Here is a 19,224-nt window from a genome sequence, read left to right as displayed (position 1 = left end):
GTGTTGAGACAGCCTTGCACACCTTTCATGATCATGGTTGAACAAATACAGTTTTCTGGCTGAGGTGGAATAGCAAATTATGTCCCCCCTTCAAGGCCATAGTCATAGAACCCAAGGCTACCCCAGCTATTTTGACGGAAAATCCCACAAATGCTTCCTTAGGAGGTAAAAAAAATAACCAATGAAAATAAATTAAAGAACTAACAACTTGCTGCCTTTTCATAACACTTCAGACCTTAGACAACTGCATCACTCTCCCTAATAGTATGGTTCATTTCTTCATTCTTTGAGAGCATGGCCTGTTGGAAGGACAATGTGGGAGGTATTTCACCTCACCCCAACTCCCACCAAACACTATTCGTCATACTCAACAAGAAAAGAGTGTCAATTTTAAGCATAATGGATTTAATCCAGGTTCTCTTGCAATCAATGACAAAAACGTGCATTGATTCCCTCAGTCACAGGTAGTCTGGCCTCAAGGCCACAAAGTCTGACAGACGCAAATTGACAGGCTACATCTCATTCACCTCAAAGGCAATGGGGAAAAGAAATAATCAGAAAGGGGCTCTGGAGTGGGGGTGGAAGACCAGCTGCATTTTTTTCCTAAAGAGGATTTTATTTATTTCTTTAAAAATGAGGTCCTCTATTTCTAGCTGAAGTGTTTATTCTGAAGTTTTAAATAAGAATTATGGGGGGGGGGGTGTTGGCTGCAAAGCAGCATAAAAATAATATTTGATCTAATTTATTTAACCTAACTATTCCTTCCTTCCTCTTCCTCTTCTGTTTAGTTTCACATTGCTGTTTTTGTTCCTCGTGACTGCTATGGCTCCCTTCACATCATGCCTTTATTTTACAGAAATAATTCTTCTGTGCTCTGCCTGTTCCTGATAACTGCCCTCTATCTAAGATCGTCAAACACAAAAAGTCTGTTTCACATTCTGGAATCCTAGCTCAAATCCAAACAGAAAGCAACAGGTTCTTCAAGCAGTTGCATTCCATGCTCAGAGAGCCCCTTCCATGGGATTCCATTTACATGTTACAGCAATGGCACAGGAAGTGCTTCATCATTGTGCTGTGGTAAGTAATTTAAAAGGTCCTCATATAGGCATGGTAACGCAGGTGTTTGCCACATCTGTGTTCCCCACACTCTCCCCAACTCTGTTCCAAAGGGTTGAGGGGAACCCCCAGAACTCATTTAGAGGGCGCATGGCAGGGGGAGGGAGGAAGTTCCATTGCACAAGCAGAAATATTTGCACTGACAGAACATTCACATTGCTCTCCATCGGATGCAACCCTTAGACATTGCCAAACATGGGGTGCCCTTCCCAAATAATGAGGGAGACATTATGACTTTCTAATGCAAAAGAGGATTAGTCATTTTCAAGAGCAGGAGGCAAAACCCAACCTCTCACATTCCACAATGCAGGTGTTTGAATGATTTAAAAGATGATTGTGCATTTGAGACAGAGACCAGTGCTTTGCACAAGCAGGTTTCTTACTCCATTGCCTCATATAAAGATGCTGTTTTAAACAACAACCAGGAAGGTCACTGAGACTTGCCTGCCAGCCATATGTTAAGTGGGGGCAAACCATTTAAATGCATTATCTACCTAGTCCTTTGAAGAGAGAATGCTTTGTTGATTTTGAACTCTAACAGGAATATTCCCTTTTAACATTTTAAAATAATGAATCTTCATTGTTTTCCTTAATATTTAAACACTATGAATAATTGAAGGGAATATTTCTCTGATTTTGTTTTATTGAGGGTTACATACAGTCAAAGCCTGCAGAGGTTTGGGAATTGTAGCAGGAAAAACAAGGCCCAGCAGTGAAATATTCAAGGCTATGTGAGGAAGTTATGCTGTAGCTAAAGCAAATGTTTTGATACGGTTGACTCAGCTGAAGGCAGCCTAAGATTGATAGGGTGGTGACTCCCTTTTTGCTCTAATGGCATACCCTGCAAGTGTCCCAGAAAAACGTTTCCCGTGAGAGCACAGTGGTACCTCCCAGTCAGCAATATGACCCACCTGCCAGGAACGTAGCATAGTGGCTCCACGCAGTGATCTGCTTCTTCCTTCTGTGTATTCAGTTTTCCCTGACTGCAGTCATCTACACTGGTCTATGGCCATCCATGGATGACCTAAGCTAGAAAAGTTGTCTCCCCCCCCCTTTGAGTTTTCATTGTAATTTTGTCTCCACTGACATTAAGGAGATGGGGGTGCCTTGACAGCTTATTAGGCTACATGAGGAAGAAGAAAAAAAGTTCCCCTTTAAAAAAAAAAAAGTACAATCAATGAGCTTAATTCTAACTTTAGCTAGCTTCTGGAACAGCCTGAGAAATCAAGTACAACAGCAGGCATTCCAGCATAGTTCTACAAATCTATTATGTAAATCTCTCTGCCTTAGAACATCGCCTTTGGTTATAGCAATGCTGAAACAATGTTCTCGTACCTTCCCTTCAGAGACCCACCTTGGCTTGTAAAAATAAATAGTTCTTCATTTTTTCATTTTTTCTGGAATGACTTTGTTGTGTGGTATGCTTTTCAATAACAAACCAAATAGGCAGCTTGTGTTTTGTGGTCTTTACATTTCAAGCACAATTTTAGTGTTTTTCTTCTTGAATAAAAATGTGTTCAGCTTTGTTATCACCCAGGGATGTAATTGCTCACATCTAAACCTATATGCATCTTCTTCATAATCATACATATCTCTATTACATTTTATTTACTGGGTTAAATAATGTCAGAATTTTATCTAAAGTTTTCTTCTTCTTTTTCTTCTCTTCAGCTATACCAGAAGCCATTTTCTCCTTAGCAGAAATTAGATTCCTTCTGGAAAAAAATATCTTTCACATCTTTGGAATGAACATGTTTTTGAGAATTGGTACCCTGCAGGTAAGATTTAATTCACCCCTCCATAACTTTTAATCTACTTTGCACTAAAGTCACAGAATGAAAATCATCTCTTCAGATTTAGCTAAGAACAATCCCACATGGAAAACTATAATAGAAAAATGTTCTTTATATTTCCATGTGTGAAGAATGCAAATTAAACTTTCTAGAACTGAAGTATGTATTCTTTAAATACATGGGGTACTCACACTTAATTGTATACCACTTCATTGCATTCTTTTGACCCCTGGCACCATAAATACACTCTATATTTCTGTGAGTGTGGACCAAGAATATTTACAATACAATGGGAAATCATTACAGTCTGAAGGTTTCAGAACGTAACTGGAGTCTGTCCCCAGGGATAGCTCTCCATAATTAGGCATGACATAGATAATCATGATTAATTATGTTTCTGGATAGTCATCAGCCTCTGATAAATTATTGTTGTTTGTGATAATACTAAGGAAAAGAAAGCAGGATGACTTTTAAAAGGCCATGAGGAATGGACAGAACAATCCTATGCTCAAATTTCACTCGGGGAGACAGAGAGCTGCTGCTGCTATGATGGTGAAACAGCATCCTTACTTGTGACTTTCAGGTTCCTCTTGAAGACATTCTTACGCAGACAGGCCTACGCAGTTGCTTAAAATTTTCTTGAGCAGCCAGTCATTTTAATTATCCTTCTGTGTTGCTTTTGAATGTGTTTCATGCTGCTGTACACCACCCTAGTGTTTTGCAAAAAGGTGGTCTATAAATACTTGTATAAATAAATAAAACAAACAAATTATGCCCCCATGCATGGAAGCAGCCAATGAATTAATTACGATAGGCGCACACACACACTGACATCAGACAAACACAAAACACACAGGAAACATACAAGATGGTCCATCAACCCCAGCAACACAGCCAGCAATGACTCCAGTATTGCTCATCCCAAGGTATCCCAAGATTTGAATCATCATATGTTCCACTCAAGCACTGCTTTAGAGCACAAAGTAAATGTGAAGGCTAGAGGCCTGCTGAAAGCATACAAAAGCCTTCCTGGAACAAGGATTCAAAACTCTCTCCTCAAGGGAAATACCCTTTTTTCCAAGCAGTGAAAGAGGTTAGGATAGACAACAGGGTCTATCCTATTGATAGGATATCACAACATCACAAAAGTTGCTGAGGTTTTTTTTTAAGAAGACCCCGAAATTCTTGAGCTCCCCCCCACACACAAAATGCCAAAAAATTGCAATTTTTCGATTGACTTGCCTAAGATCCAGGACAGAGCACTGCCTTTCAGAAACCCCGACCCACCCTGGACGTCAATCCCACCTTTGAAATCTCAGTACTGTCTGGGAAAATTTGGGTGTATGGCAGTGGCGTAGCGTGGGGGGTGCCAGGGGTGCCGGCCGCACCGGGCGCAACATTTGGGGGGGCGCGTTTGGCCGGCCCTCCTCGAGGAAGCAGGAACCCCACTCTCCTCGGACCTCCTCCGAAGGCTGGCAGTGGGGCGGAGAGACCTTCTCCCCGCACCAGCCTTCGGAAGGCTGTCCTGAAGACTTGTGGTGGGAGCAGTGGCGTAGCGTGGGGGGTGCAGGGGGGCCTGCTGCACCTGGCGCAACATCTGGGGGGGCGCGGGTTAGGGGGCGCAAATTACTTGCCTTGCCCCGGGTTAGGGGGCGCAAATTACTTGCCTTGCCCCGGGTGCTGAGAACCCACGCTACGCCACTGGTGTATGGCAGCCCTATAGACAAGAAAGGCAGCCACAGACATAAGCACTATAAAAGCAGCTAAACACATGTGCTCTCAAGCATTGGACATTAGTGGAACCCAATTAAAATCTGAAATATGCATTTATTTAAAGAGCACTCTCAGAGTGGGTTACAGAATTCTTTAGTAGACTGATAGACATGGCACACAAAGGGGGGAAATGGGGAGGGAAGAGGAAGCAGCAAGATCAAGCCCATATTCTTAAAAGCGGCAATTCTTATAATAACCCATTGGGATGGAAACAGTTCGGGAAACCTGCTGAAATGGCTGCTGCTAGATGACCTCTCAACTCTCAAGACCAATGGCAGCTGCTCCCTCAATAATGCCAATTTATATCTGATAGAAATTAAGGAGAAACCTCAATTTATGCAGTAGGACACAGTCATGGAAATCTACCCATAACAGGTTCAGATGAAAACTGCAGACTGTTCCAAGAATGGACATGTATCATTTCTTTATCACAAGAATTTTCATGGGAAGTTTTTTTCATACAATTAGTATTAGTTCACAACAGAAGAATAGTCCCAACAGCATTGATTATATTTCCTATTCTTTCCTCTCACTTCCCCATTTCAAAAACTGGGGGGGGGGGGACTGAGGGGCAAAATCAGAGCTGGAGCATTACCGGATGGTTGCCAAAGCTTTTGGTATAGTTAATTTAGCATCCATATTTGCTATTGACATATAAATACTGTTTCTGTACACATTCAATATACGTAGTCCAATCTTGAAATCCCATAAGCTAGGCAGCAGCTGAACCATATCCGTGCACTCTCTGCCTGACAGAGAACGCTCCATTTTTAATAGGACTTCAAAAATTGAAATGACAGATGTGAATGAGCCATATTAAATTACCTGGCAAAAGCAGCTACACCCATAAAAACATGGTGATCCAGGTGCTTCACTATTAACATCTTTCCAAACACTTCGGCTTTGATCCAGAAATATGAGCACTTGTGTATTTTTCTTTTTAATGGAGAGCCTCTAGGTCCTTTTAACTCCCTCACTGCTGTTCTCAAGGTGGAATGCACCTTTTGGAACCTTTTTTGTATTATTCAGCTCCATCCTACACATGTTTATTTAGAGAAACAGACCCATGCGTGCCTAGTTCTAGAAATATTCTCAAGTGATTCCTCCTCCCCCCCTTTTATTTTATTTTTGCTTTATCCAATGTATAATATTAGTAAAGATTGTTGAGTGATATACCTGTGGGCAGGGCTTTTTTTCAGCACCACTCAGGTAGGCGCCATTGCCATTCTAAGAGAAGGAGAGAAGGGTTCATGGTGAGTTCTAGAAAAATAGCACTGCCTGTGGGCTAGCAGGTCTTTCTGTCTCACTAAGTGGATTTTTGTACCTATAAAAATGGCTTCAGTCATTTCCATCCCATTTTCCTAACTTTGTGTCTGATTACAAGAGGCTTTTAAAACCCTCACAAATTTAAGCAACACTTCTCTACAACCTTCAAAAATGAAAGGGTTTTGAGAATCGCTAAGCAAAACATCAAAGCAGTAGGAAACCTTTTGTGCATTAGCAATACTCAATCACAATCACAGACAATAGAGATGCTGGATAAAATAAATACAATATCACAGCTACTAAATAATTGAAATACATTTGGCATATTAGATACACAACAGCAATGTCTGAATGGAATGATTAATAAGAGTTAAGCTTCAGAGAGAGAAGTGATTTCTTACATTTCTTACATTTTCTGAAAGCATTTTCCTATGAGAATTGCAATTTTTATTACTTTCTTAACTGAGAGGATTGTGGGTGTTTTTAGTTCTGATTTTCTTAAGTTTTAAGATTCATCCAGAATGAGCATTGTCTCAGGTCTGAGCCACTTTAGCTATAACACACAAAGCAGGAGAAACAATAGGTGTTGGTGGGTTGTTTTTGTTTTTCAAAGTTGAAGGAGAAATCAGTGTTTCTGATGCGTATTGTCATCCAACATTTGTCTTTGATAAAGGGGAAAAATCTATTTGACTCAAGGTAACAGTGGAACAAAAGTAATGTATCTACATCATGGGGCTATTGACTCTCTGATATTGCTTTTAGTTCTCTTAAAATTAATACATTTTCCCACTCTTAATTTTGTGCTGCAGGCCTCACTTGAAAATAGTCCTTCAGAATGTGCAAACATCTCACAATAACATCAATTTTATACTGTATCTTACTCCTAGATCAGGAACTCAAAGGGGGTTGCAGCACTGACAGGGAATCCAAACTACAGGAAACCAGCATAATTTACAGCAAGGTAAATTATGTCAGGGCAACCTGCCCACTCCAAACTCCATTCAGGGGCAAGCTGAGCTGGTCCAAGCCCTGCAGAGGAAAAACAAGCTTTTATTTTAACGCAGTGCTACAGAATTTGCACTGGCCCTTTGGGGGGTTTCCATTGCTATTGCGTTGCTGGGTCACATGGCTGAACTGAACCAAGTTCGGAATAAGGAAAAATCTTCCCCATGCCTTGTCCCATCCTGTTATGCCCCCAGAAAGATCCTTTTTAAGGATTTATTCTGGCCTAATCTGAGCCCAGCTGAGCTGTGATTGGAGATTCACCTCACTGTATCTCCAGCTGAGCCAGGATCAGAGACTTCAGCTGGCATAGCCCTGATCCAGCCCAGGCTCAGTCAGAGATCTGCCTGCTCCAAACTCCACTTATCCCAGCTTGGATGTGAAGTGCTTCCTAAATTCCTTTTGTTATTTAGAAAGATTTATAGACTGCTCCTTTTTTTTTAAAAAAAAAAAAGGGCAGCTCACAAAACAGAATTAAAAAACAGAAACAAACAAAAAAACAGATAATGGAGCAATCCTTAACAGCAGCATCAAACATTACCTAGCAATAATAAAACAGCATCAGCAATTTAAAATGCTCGGGAAAGCAAAAATATATTAACCTGGTGCCTAAAAGGTATTAGCACAGGGGGCAGAGGAGTCTTTCTGAGGGGAGAATTCTACATGTGGGATGCCTCAGCTAAAAAGGCCCCCTCTCTGGTGATTACCTGCCTCACTTGTCAGGGTTATCAGGGATTTTGGATGCTGGTCTTAATACCCAAGCAGATTCATGCAGTAAAAGAAGGCTTCTCAAGTACCTGAATCCTTGAGGAAGGTCTGTAGCTCAGCAGTAGAAATCATGCTTTGTGGACCCAAGGTCTGAGGTTCAGTCCCTGTATATCCAGGCTGGAAAGACTCTCATCTAGAAACCTGTCAGTCAGCATAGACAATATTGAGTTAGTTGGACCAATTGTCTTACTTGGTATAGGGCATTCCTGTATTCCTGTATCCCAAGTTGTGTGAGACTTTGAATTGTTCGTGGAAATGGGCCAGAATTCAATGGAGCTTTTTTTCATCCCATGCATGGAATTCATTATATGTAACTATGTTGGCTACACGACTGATTTTAAGCTGTTTTGTTTTTGTTTTTTCAATCAAGTGGTGTATAAATTTAAGGAAATAACTATAACCTTTAATGGTTTCTTCAGAAGTGCATTTTAACTGATTTTATCCATAGAAACAACAAATAACATAATTTAAAACATAAATAAAATTCTGAACATAACTTAATGCATAAATAAAATGTAGTTTCTGAGACAAACAAGTACAGCAAAAATCACATGGGAATTAATCTCTACAAATTACAGTATAGAGATAACAAGCGTTGCTGCTATTCTTACTGATATTTACAGCATAACAAAATAATGACAAATTCTACAAGGTAGTGCCTTTTGTCCTAGAATTCATAAATAAACCATCCAGAATACATCTGATACGGTAGTAACAAATTGGCCAGAAAGAAAACCAAACATATGCTTCCCTATGTAGATAATTTGTTACTTATTCATATATTCAGTCAGTATTTAATTGCAGCAGTACATTTTGGCATGTAAGTCTTGTAAGTCTTTTGCCTGTTCTATGCAAATTCAATAAAAGATTTAATTAAACTTTCATAACAGTTAGATGTCCATGCGAAGAAAAAGTTTCTTCTTCCACACATTGTTGTAATTCAGCATTATACAAACTAAGCCTTTTCAGCTCCCCAAAATACTTTCTTTTAATATAGTCTATGCAGAATCCAAAGTTATTTATTTTAAATGTCACCCTGTTTTGATTCCCGAAGCATTTTTCTTGGGTTGAAACAATACTGAACATGGCAATGGCAGGCTTCTTCCTCAAGAATAGTCTTCTTTTCATCCAGTACAAAGCTTAGAAATGCTTGTGGTTGACTAAGAATCCTTGCTTTTAGAGCTTCTTGTTTTTGTCTGTTTTTTAAGTGCTTTATTTTTGTACATTAGTGCTTTCTCTTCCTCAAGTCTTACATTTGTGACCACTACTTGACTTCTTCCCACATCCCCTGCTTTTGTTGAATTTCCAGTTATTTATAACATTTCTACAAAGATCATCTTAGAGGAACCTTAAACATTCGTTTTCAGGGTAGGCAGTTCCTGCATTTATTTCTTTGTTGTCTAAGGCTGAGACCACAATTTCTTTTAATGGATCTGAGATGAAAAAGTTAAGAATACATTTTTTAAAAGAATTCTGTGAGGGTTTTTTCAAATAAAGCATAATATTTCATTTGTGAAAAAATAGGTTCAACAGTACAATCCTAAGCATATTTATGGAACTTTGGGGCATATTGCCAATTAAGTGTCCTCTTTAGGCATTCACTGTAGAACGTACAATGTGGCCTGCAGGAATGCATATGGCTAACACCCAAGGTAACATGCTCCTGAGCTGGTATGTGATCTGCTGAGTCTAAAAGAACCCAGTTCATTGCACAAAGGGTTTCCAAATCCAGATCTCAATCCTTGTGTTTGGAACCCTTTTCAGGATGAGCTGCCCCCCTTGAAACCCTGCCAGTTGCCTGTTGGTTTGTATATTAAGATTGTGGTTGCGCCCCCAAGGCCCCCAATCCCTTCCCCAAGTAAATAACTTTACACTGACAAATAATTTTGGTTTATGTTAATGGGCAAAATTTAGGCCACAACTTTATTGATTACAGCAAAGTGAGTGGTATTGGCTTAGGCACTGGCAACAGACTATAACTGACTCCTGCCCCTCTGGCTGGTAGTCTGAAAGGGTAAACACCAAACGAGGGAACAACATCGATGAAGATCAACCGAAGCTCACCCTGGGGTTCCTGTGGTCCTGACATGGCCCTAGCTCCTCAAGCAGACTTCAGACGAGATCCAGGACCCCCCAAATTCCTTTACTGGGATGCCCTTATTCATGGAGGGGCAGGTGATGGCCGCACCTCCCCTCCCACACACTTCATTAAGCCAATGCCTAACCACCTAACCTTACAAAGTTGTGATGATTGCTAAGGGGGTAGGTGAAAACCAAGTGGCCACTGCCAATTTGCCAAATGGAAAAATTACTACCCGGCCCCTGTTCCAAAACAGGCAACCAACCAATATCCGAAGCAAGGCCAAAGCAGCAACACCTACAAATAGGGAGGGGAGGGTGGGTGTTCAGCAGTGCAAAGCAAGTACCTCAGCCATGTCGCGCTGCTGATTTTATAGACCCCCACCAATCACGCCACCTGCACTGATTGGCTCAAATGGCCTGGTGTGATTGTGGGGCCATACAGACAAGGCCTGGGCCACACCCAGCACCTTCGACCTTGCAGGGATTGTCTCAGGGGCCCATGCGTAACCAGGATCCTCGTTAAAGACAATCCCATTTGTAGCTTCTATAAAACAATGCAATTGTCTTAGCTAGTAAATAGATAAACGAGGGCACGGAACTAATGCACTGTACAGAACACCCAATATAGTTATGATGAGGAAGGAAACAAGAGCCACAAACTGCAAAGGAAATTAAAATTGCTGGCTCACTCACTTTGCATGGTTATAGAAAGTGGAAAGCATTAAACAGTGAAGCTCAAGGTGTGCAAACTTCTACATGAGAACAGCAGGAATATCTGAACAAGCACCTTTTTCTCAATTGGAACAAACTTCTGTAGCAACAAGAGCTGAAACAAAGTGAGAGAAATGCACACAAATGTTCTTAGTGATCTATACAAATGTTTGATTTACTGAGCATATTATATATTTTTTTCTAGAAATGGTTAAGAAGCAGACTTTATGTCCTGAATCAAGAAAAAAGAGCAGGTTTTTTAAAATGTCCCAGAAAGTTAACATTTCATGGAGCCATTTAAGTTCCATTATAGCACCTTGACAAGTAATTTCAAAATGGCTGCTTTATATATTCCAACTGTCCTAATTTATAAGGGCAGGCTCTGTCTTCTGGTACTTATGTATTATAAAATGGACTTTAGTCCATGATAACTTAGTAAAGGTGTTCATTTTTAAGGCACACCAAAATTATTTGTTGTTTTTGCAGGAGCAGACTAAAATGACTACCTCTTCTGAAAGTTGTATTCCTGATAAATCAACTTTATTTCTCTTTTTACTTTTCAGATAGAGTTTGGGGTGCTTTAAAAAAGAAAAGAAAATCGAGTGTGAACATATGCACCAGCTCTCATTTCCTTACACTAAGAATGGCAGGCAAATTCCACTTTGTTTGCATTTTAATTAAAACCTACCTAATGCATACTTCTCAAACCAATACATGACTAGACACAGCTGTCCTCCATAATCTGCACTTCTCTGAATAGTGGTAATGCACCACAAATATACCAAACAATGTATACAAAAATGCATTATTTTAGGGGAAAGTGTTTTCAAACGCATATATTAGTGAACATTGAAGAATGCATTATATTTAGGAAAGTTGCTTGCAAATACATATATATTAGAAATTTGCACAAAATGCTGCTGAATTTTCATGGGGATATTTTTTGGGGGGAATGAAAATTGTTGCAGAAGTCAAGGGAAGTCCAGCAGAAATGAGTTGTTGGAATGCAGTTATCAGCTGGGTTTCTCTCTCCCTGTGTGTACATGGACATAAGTAGGGATAGGGAAGAAATTTGTTTTAGTTCACTTTTTAATGCAAACCTACCTAATTCACTGTGGTCTAAACCACTGCACCTAGGGCTTGCCGATTGGAAGGTCAGTGGTTTGAATCCCTGCGATGGGATGAGCTCCCGTTGCTCAGTCCCTGCTGCTGCCAACCTAGCAGTTCGAAAGCACACCAAAGTGCAAGTAGATAAATAGGTACCGCTCCGGCGGGAAGGTAAACGGCGTTTTCGTGCGCTGCTCTGGTTTGCCAGAAGCGGCTTAGTCATTCTGGCCACATGACCTGGAAGCTGTACGCTGGCTCCCTCGGCCAATAAAGCGAGATGAGCGCCGCAACCCCAGAGTCGGTCACAACTGGACCTAATGGTCAGGGGTCCCTTTACCTTTACCTAATTCACACTTCTTGAAACAGTGTGATGGGGAATCTGTGGTCCTCAAAATGTTGGACTCCAACATGTATCATATGTGGTGGACATGTAGAAAGATCAGAGAATGTTGGTGTCTTGTTTATGATGAGCTGAAAAAAAATCTTTGGATTAACCTTTCTAAAAAAGCCTGAGGCTTTTCTGCTAAGCATTCTCAGCAACAATATTCTGAAAAATCTGAAATAATTTTTCTATATGCCATGGCTGCAGCTCAAACATTGATAGCAATGAACTGGAAAGGGGAAAATGTTCCTACCATATCGGACTGGCAAAATAAATTACAGGATTATATAGAAATGGTGCAACTGACAAATAGCTTGAGAGGCAACGCAAGAGAAATATTCATACAAAAATGGGATAAATATAAGAAATATTTATGAAATTATAACAGTGGTATAACGTATATGGCAGCATTTAATTGACCCTTATATAATGAAACATATGACAAATAAGTCAAGAGGTACTAACTGTTGTAAGAATGTATTAGAAGGAATATAAAGAATAACCCAATAATGATAGGTACATTCATTACTAGAATAAGACTATAGACTGGGAAATGACAGGAAGTCCAACTACACCTTTTTCTTTTTCTTTCTTTCTTTTTTGTTCTTGGTTTCCCCCCCTTTAATTCATGTTAATAAATAGATAAGACAACAAAAGATAGGAAAAATATGAATCAGTCTAATTTATGTAAGTAAACAGAATATTACTTGTATATGGTTTTTGCTTACATGGATTATATATACGTTTACTCAGGAAGATGTACAATACACGTGTATATGTATATGTTATATGAGATATGCTATATGAGATGTGTCATATAATATAAGAGATGTTAATAAAGCTAATAAAAAAATATGTGTTGGACTGCAACCCCCATCGGGTTGAGTGAGACATTGCCAAGGGTCAGGAAAGATAGGAGTTCTGCTCCAGCAACATCTGGATGCTACAGGTTCCCCATCCCTCCTTCTTTAAGTTGACCTTCTCTGGAAGTTATTTGCTTTCATTTCAGCAACCACCCTTATTTTGAAAACTGTCCCAAAAAGAACTCTTCCAACCACATCATAACTGATTTGTATTCTCTTCTGGAAATGAAATTTCCATAAAGCCCAGTTTCCAAATAGCAGGGGAAACGCAGCTCACATGTACTCTTGACCACAACCAAATTCAAACATGTTTCTGTTGTCAAAGAGGCAGAAACAAATTGCTGCAAACTATATCTATTCAGCCTACACTGTGACCTGTCAGAGCTGAACAAGAGATATTTGTTGCGTCTTTGCTTTTTACTGGATTTTGTAAGTCACAAATGAGGGCAATTCCCCCCGCCCCCAGAATTCAGCTACATAGTTTTCGCAACAAAAGTTCAAATTTCATTAATGTAACATAACTTCCTGCTGTTGAAACAGCATCTCCTGCATATATTTCTTTATTGTTCCTTTATCAGAATAATGATGTGGGGGGGATGCAAAGTGGAATTATTGTAGCAAAGGTGCAAATTCTACCCAGAAATGAAAAAGGAGGCATCCATTTCAGAGCTTGCCAGTAGGCATGTTTTAATATCAAATACTCTGCTTGAGGCCAAGTACTTTCAACATTTATTCAGTATATTATACTTTCTCATTGTATAAAAAACCAGAGCCATACTACACTTACAAACATCTTGTTTTCATGAAAGATATCAGTCCAAATGTTACATTAACATTCAGTTTGGCTTTGATTGCCAAAATGAATTTATTAATTCTTGAACCTTGAGGTCAAAAGGACTCCAAGAAAATACTCAAAGGCACTCTTTGCATGTAGTGAGAGTATCCAAAATACATGTGGAAAGTACATACTTTAAAATAGATAAATTGCAAAATAAATGTTCTCGGATGATCCGCCAACCTCTGCTGATTGGGGCAATTACCCTTTGCACAGGCAATTAAAATAATTTGCAACAAGGGGAAAAGAATATCATATCCATCTCCACTACGTGGTCAGGGCTTGTTAAGTATAAACAGACATTAGGAGGATATTCAGAATATAGGAGGAAATGGTATGAAGGATAGATTCTCTGCATCAGTTTACCCTTTACTTCGCATAAAGTTGCACTTTGCCCTTATTGAGGGAATTCATTGAGGATCGGACACACTAATGACATTCTGGCGTTATTTGCTTTCCTGTCATCCTCCTCTTAAAAGAAAGTATCACATTATTTATTTTTTATAAAGAAAAGAAAATTGCATTGTTTCAGGTTAAAGTCAAATGATATTATTGATTTTCTTCTTCATTTTTAGTGCAGAAATGATGAATCTTTATCTCATAAGTTATTTATATTATATATTCTGAGTCCAATGACAATCTGGTGCCTTTTCCATCAGAAACCAAAAAGACTCCAGAAATGCAATCCTATAGTTGAGATAGCCTGGCTGAAGAGTCTTTAGAATCTGGGAGAGGTCTTACTACACTTGTATTATTGTTGTTGTTGTTGTTGTTGTTGTTGTTGTTGTTGTTGTTGTTGTTGTTATATTTGTACTTCACCATTCTCCCTGACAGGACACAGGAGGCTTATAGATAAAAATAAGGACCATTAAAAACACAGGACGATCAATTATAAAAATGAAACATTTATAGAATTAAAGCTACATACATATATGAAAACTGTCAGCCATGACAGATATGCTGGTAGAACCCCATATTTCCCAGCAGAATACTATACCAGCAGAGCTGTTCCATCAGAGAAGATATGTCAGCAGGGTGAGGAGCACACTAATGTCATATCCTCTTCCACTTCTGTCCATGGTCACACACAATCAATGACAAAGTTTCCTCCGGCCCTAATCATGTCATGGCCCTGTGTTCTCCAATTCACAGTCCCTAAGCATCAGTAAGGGACGCGGGTGGCGCTGTGGGTAAAACCTCAGCGCCTAGGACTTGCCGATCGTATGGTCGGCGGTTCGAATCCCCGCGGCGGGGTGCGCTCCTGTTGCTCGGTCCCAGCGCCTGCCAAACTAGCAGTTCGAAAGCACCCCCGGGTGCAAGTAGATAAATAGGGACTGCTTACTAGCGGGAAGGTAAACAGCATTTCCATGTGTGCTGCGCTGGCTCGCCAGAGCAGCTTTGTCACGCTGGCCACGTGACCCGAAAGTGTCTGCGGACAGCGCTGGCTCCCGGCCTCTAGAGTGAAATGAGCGCACAACCCTAGAGTCTGTCAAGACTGGCCCGTACGGGCAGGGGTACCTTTACATTTTTTTAAGCATCAGCAGCTCTAAAGAGGAAACAGACTCACTCCCTGCCCTCTCCAAAGTAAATCCGCTAGTATCATATTCTGCACCTAGTCCCACAAACTATGAGGATGTAACTTTACATATGACTCTGAGGAATAGACTACTGACTCACCTGTGGATCAAAAAAAAAGTCCTACATAACTCCTGCAAACCTAGTTTTCACAGCCCAAAACCTGCTACCTAGAAGGAGTTGACAGCTGCACTAAAGGATAATGCCCCCTTCTCCAAAAGAACACAGCTCCAATTCTAGATCCTCCAGGCCAGGCTATAAACTGGAGTTTGCAACATGCCAGTACAGTACTGAAGTGACTTGTTCCTTCCTGATCACAGCTACAAAATTGTTGCCCATGGTCCTGAAATGCTTGCTCTTGAGCTCTAAACCTGCACCCTTGCTCTTGTCCAGGGTCCTGACCTCTCTCCAGCACAAAGTCAGCTTAGGAAATCCTGTGCATGTTTCCATCACTTGGATTTGATATCCCGCTTTATCACTACCCGAAGGAGTCTCAAAGCGGCTAACATTCTCCTTTCCCTTCCTCCGCCACAACAAACACTCTTTGAGGTGAGTGGGGCTGAGAGACTTCAGAGAAGTGTGACTAGCCCAAGGTCACCCAGCAGCTGCATGTGGAGGAGCGGGGAAGCGAACCCAGTTCACCAGATTACGAGTTCACCGCTCTTAACCACTACACCACGCTGGCTTCATTTGAGTTGCCAACTGACTTCTGTTGGAGGGTTTTGTTTTGTTTTTTTAAAAAAGCTTCCCCTATATTGAATTACACCCTGTACTGAAGCCCACATCAGCACTATTGAAATTAGTATATGGTACAACTCAGCATACTATCACAGCATACTAACACCAGTATATAAATCACACACAAGGAAACCATAACTCTGATAAAGAGCCATAGGTCATTGGAGCTATGGTCCCATGTTATGCATGTGTGTGTGTGCATGCGTGCGTGCGTGCACATACACACACACACACACACACACACACATACCTTTAGTGGTGGGAATTAAGAGGGGAAAGCACTTTGCACCAACAGCTTAGCCTCCTAACATAGATAACTGTTCTCAGAGCTATAGACACAAAACACCCATCACCAAACTCTACTCACTCCACTTCTATATCAGAGGCTGCCAAGACAAAGCACGGGTATGCAAGGTTGGGAAACCCATGTTGTATTGTGCAGCTGGCATGACTGTTCCCTATATCTCAGTCTCCTCCACACATTCTTTGTTCTGTGTCAATACTGTGTCTTGTGTGAGTTGTGTTTCATTCTTCCCATCAACAGTGAAGTATCTCCCACTCTCTGGTGAGGCACTTATCCCAGTTGCAGAAAGCTCTCTGTTGGCAAAGGTCAGCCGTACGAGCCATTGCCACTGCTGAATAATAATAATAATAATAATAATAATAATAATAATAATAATAATAATTTATTTGTATCCTGCCCTCCCCGGCTGAGGCCGGGCTCAGAGCGGCTAACATCATGAGCACCTTCGACTGCATAAGGTAAAGCCGAGGTATTTGGAGGAAAATAAACAGCTACTCCACACAATGTTCCACTGGAATCCCCCAAGTAAGAAGGGGGCATGTGCTCTGCGACATAAGACTTGAACACTGGCAACACGAAACACTCCCTCTTCCCTCTCACTTCCTCACAAACATGCAGCTTCAGGAATTATGCTCTCCAGCTGCTGACAATTGTTTGTTACTCTGTGTGCCACCTTACTTTCCACAGGTCACTTCACCATAGATATAGGAGCCATCATTGCAGTTCACAACATACGGAGAGGTCCACTTTTAAGGTATCAGGTGGGCACCTACTCATTAAACCAACCCATTATGCATTGCTTCAAATGCATCTGAATGTCATTAGTAAAGATGCTTGTGCGTGCTGACGGGAAATGTATAGATTTCTGTCTGGTAAGGTTTCATATGTGAGACAGGGCTTGCTACCTCGGAGTGCATATTTCCCCTTCTTTATTTACTTCTCCTCTGTCAGCGATGCCACTGTTGAGCACATGCTCCTTGCTTATTTACAGCCCTTCCCCACCCCTCCTTATGCTGAACAGGACCTGCTTTGTGCCACCATTTGCCTTTCCCCCTGCTGAGTTCATTCACCCTTCCCAAGACTTATGCTTATGAAGCGGGTTAAGCTTATTTTGCCGTTGGATCATGAGGATTTGTCAAGGAAAAGATTCCCTGTGTGGCTCCTTGGTTGTAATTATTCAGTGTGGAGGAAATCTGTAAGAGTGCATTTCTCCATGAGATAAAACTTTTTTAAAGGATTAGATCTGAGTGTTGAAGGCAAGCACATAATTGATTGGAAGGCTGGTTAAGACTTTACTGACGTTTTTTTTAAAAAAAAATTGTCATGGAATAATCCATTACCACATAAGTACCTGGTTGATTCAGGGTCCTACTGAGACATTTTGCTGCCTAAGGTGCCCCACTCCACCCCCTGTCAAGGTGCAAATAATCCAAGGTCAGACAAGTTATTCTAGCGTCTGAGACATAAACTCCCACAAGCACGCCTCCCTAGTAATAAAAATACAGCAATAATATATTAAACAACTAGCCATTCGCCATCTTTTCATAACACCTAGGAGCTGCTGCCTGAGGCGGCTGCCTCACTGCGCCTAATAGGACCGCCCACAGATGAAAGGCTTAATGGTGAAATAAAAAGGTTGATACTGCTAAACTGCAGTAGTAGAGAAGCCTTATGCATTTTCAGGACCAAAACTGAGACCAAAGTGATTTCACCCAAATTTAGGGGATTATAACTCAGAGATTTCTGACTATTAGTGTCAGGCTTAGTTAAATAAACCTCATTGCCTCCTAAGAACTGCCAACTTTCCAAAGTGTTAACAGCAGTTCCATGGAAATGAATACTTTTCTATATATAGTTTTTAACTCCATCAACTCATGATCCAAATACTTGAACACTTCTCAGGCTGAAGGAGAGTCATGGCAGGTGAAAAGTAAAGTCAAAAGGAATTTAATAATCTTCTTGTTTACAGTAGTAACAGACTCGTCCAAAATTCCTTTTATGTATCTTTGAGGAAGTATTTTACTTTCTCTACTTTCAGATTAGCTACAGGATGCCAGAAAACTTGTTCTCAAAGCACAGGTATTGCACTGATAACAGCAGTAATCCACAGTGATTTACCAGACATTTTAGGTCATGAGGAATGGGCTGCCAATAAGAGGTTCAAAAGAAGTTTATGGTTTACTGTAATGCAATAGGCTAAGTCAACAATGTGCTGGTTTTTAAAGAACAGTTAGGAGCAGGTTGAATAGGTCATGAAGTCCTTTCTTTATGCAAAGGGCTCACGATTAAGCCTGGCATATAATGATGGGAAATGATGCTCTTTTGATTAATGGTGCTTGATGCCTGGTGGATTCTCATTTCAAGTTGCTTTACAGAATATTTTTATACCTGGGAGATGTTGATTTGGGACCAATAAAGCCTGCATATTTGGTCATGTTCCATCTCCTCTAGCCGTACACTTGTGAATAAACAGCTGAGATTTAAAATGTACTGTAAGGATGTTTCTACATTAGCAATCACATCACTGGATTTTAGAAATAAAGTTCCATGTGCAGTGTGTGTATGTACAGTATGTACAGTATGTATTGGAAAGGGTAAGCCAAGGTTAATTCCTCCTGGTACGGCAATTAGCTTGGGGTGGGGTTGTCCCTGATACCAAATACCACACAGAGGATGGCTTTTACTGTGATTTTGGCTGGAGATGGAGACAGAGTTTAGTTTTTCGGCTTAATTTAGTATTTAGCCCTAGCCTTCAAAGTTATAGGGCTCCTCCCACCCCTGCCACTGGGCACGCTGCGTTGGACATAATTTATGAAGATAGCTCTATACATGGAGTCTCTATGTACAATATAGAAACTTGGGTGAGTATAGTTCTCAGACAACGTTCAGTGAACCTCCATATGTACAAC

At 40.6% G+C, this 19,224-nt stretch overlaps 1 long non-coding RNA gene across 2 annotated transcripts in view; it reads left to right on the top strand.

The window, feature by feature from the left end:
- Positions 1-1,010: 1,010 nt before the first annotated feature.
- LOC308589223 overlaps positions 1,011-19,224 on the top strand; it is a 54,968-nt gene continuing 36,754 nt past the window's right edge. Inside the window, exons 1-3 of one of the 2 annotated variants that reach the window (XR_014009167.1) lie at positions 1,011-1,077; positions 2,788-2,894; positions 3,359-3,442. This is a non-coding gene — a long non-coding RNA (uncharacterized lncRNA). Of the gene's footprint in view, positions 1,078-2,787; positions 2,895-3,358; positions 3,443-19,224 lie in introns of those variants that run through there. The other variant, XR_014009166.1, reaches the window with a different exon arrangement.

Source organism: Podarcis bocagei (assembly GCF_964188305.1).
Source record: "Podarcis bocagei genome assembly, chromosome: 6".
NCBI classification, from domain to species: domain Eukaryota; kingdom Metazoa; phylum Chordata; class Lepidosauria; order Squamata; family Lacertidae; genus Podarcis; species Podarcis bocagei.
The sequence above is the reverse complement of the archived record's forward strand: the minus strand, read 5'-3'. Positions and strand labels throughout refer to the sequence as shown.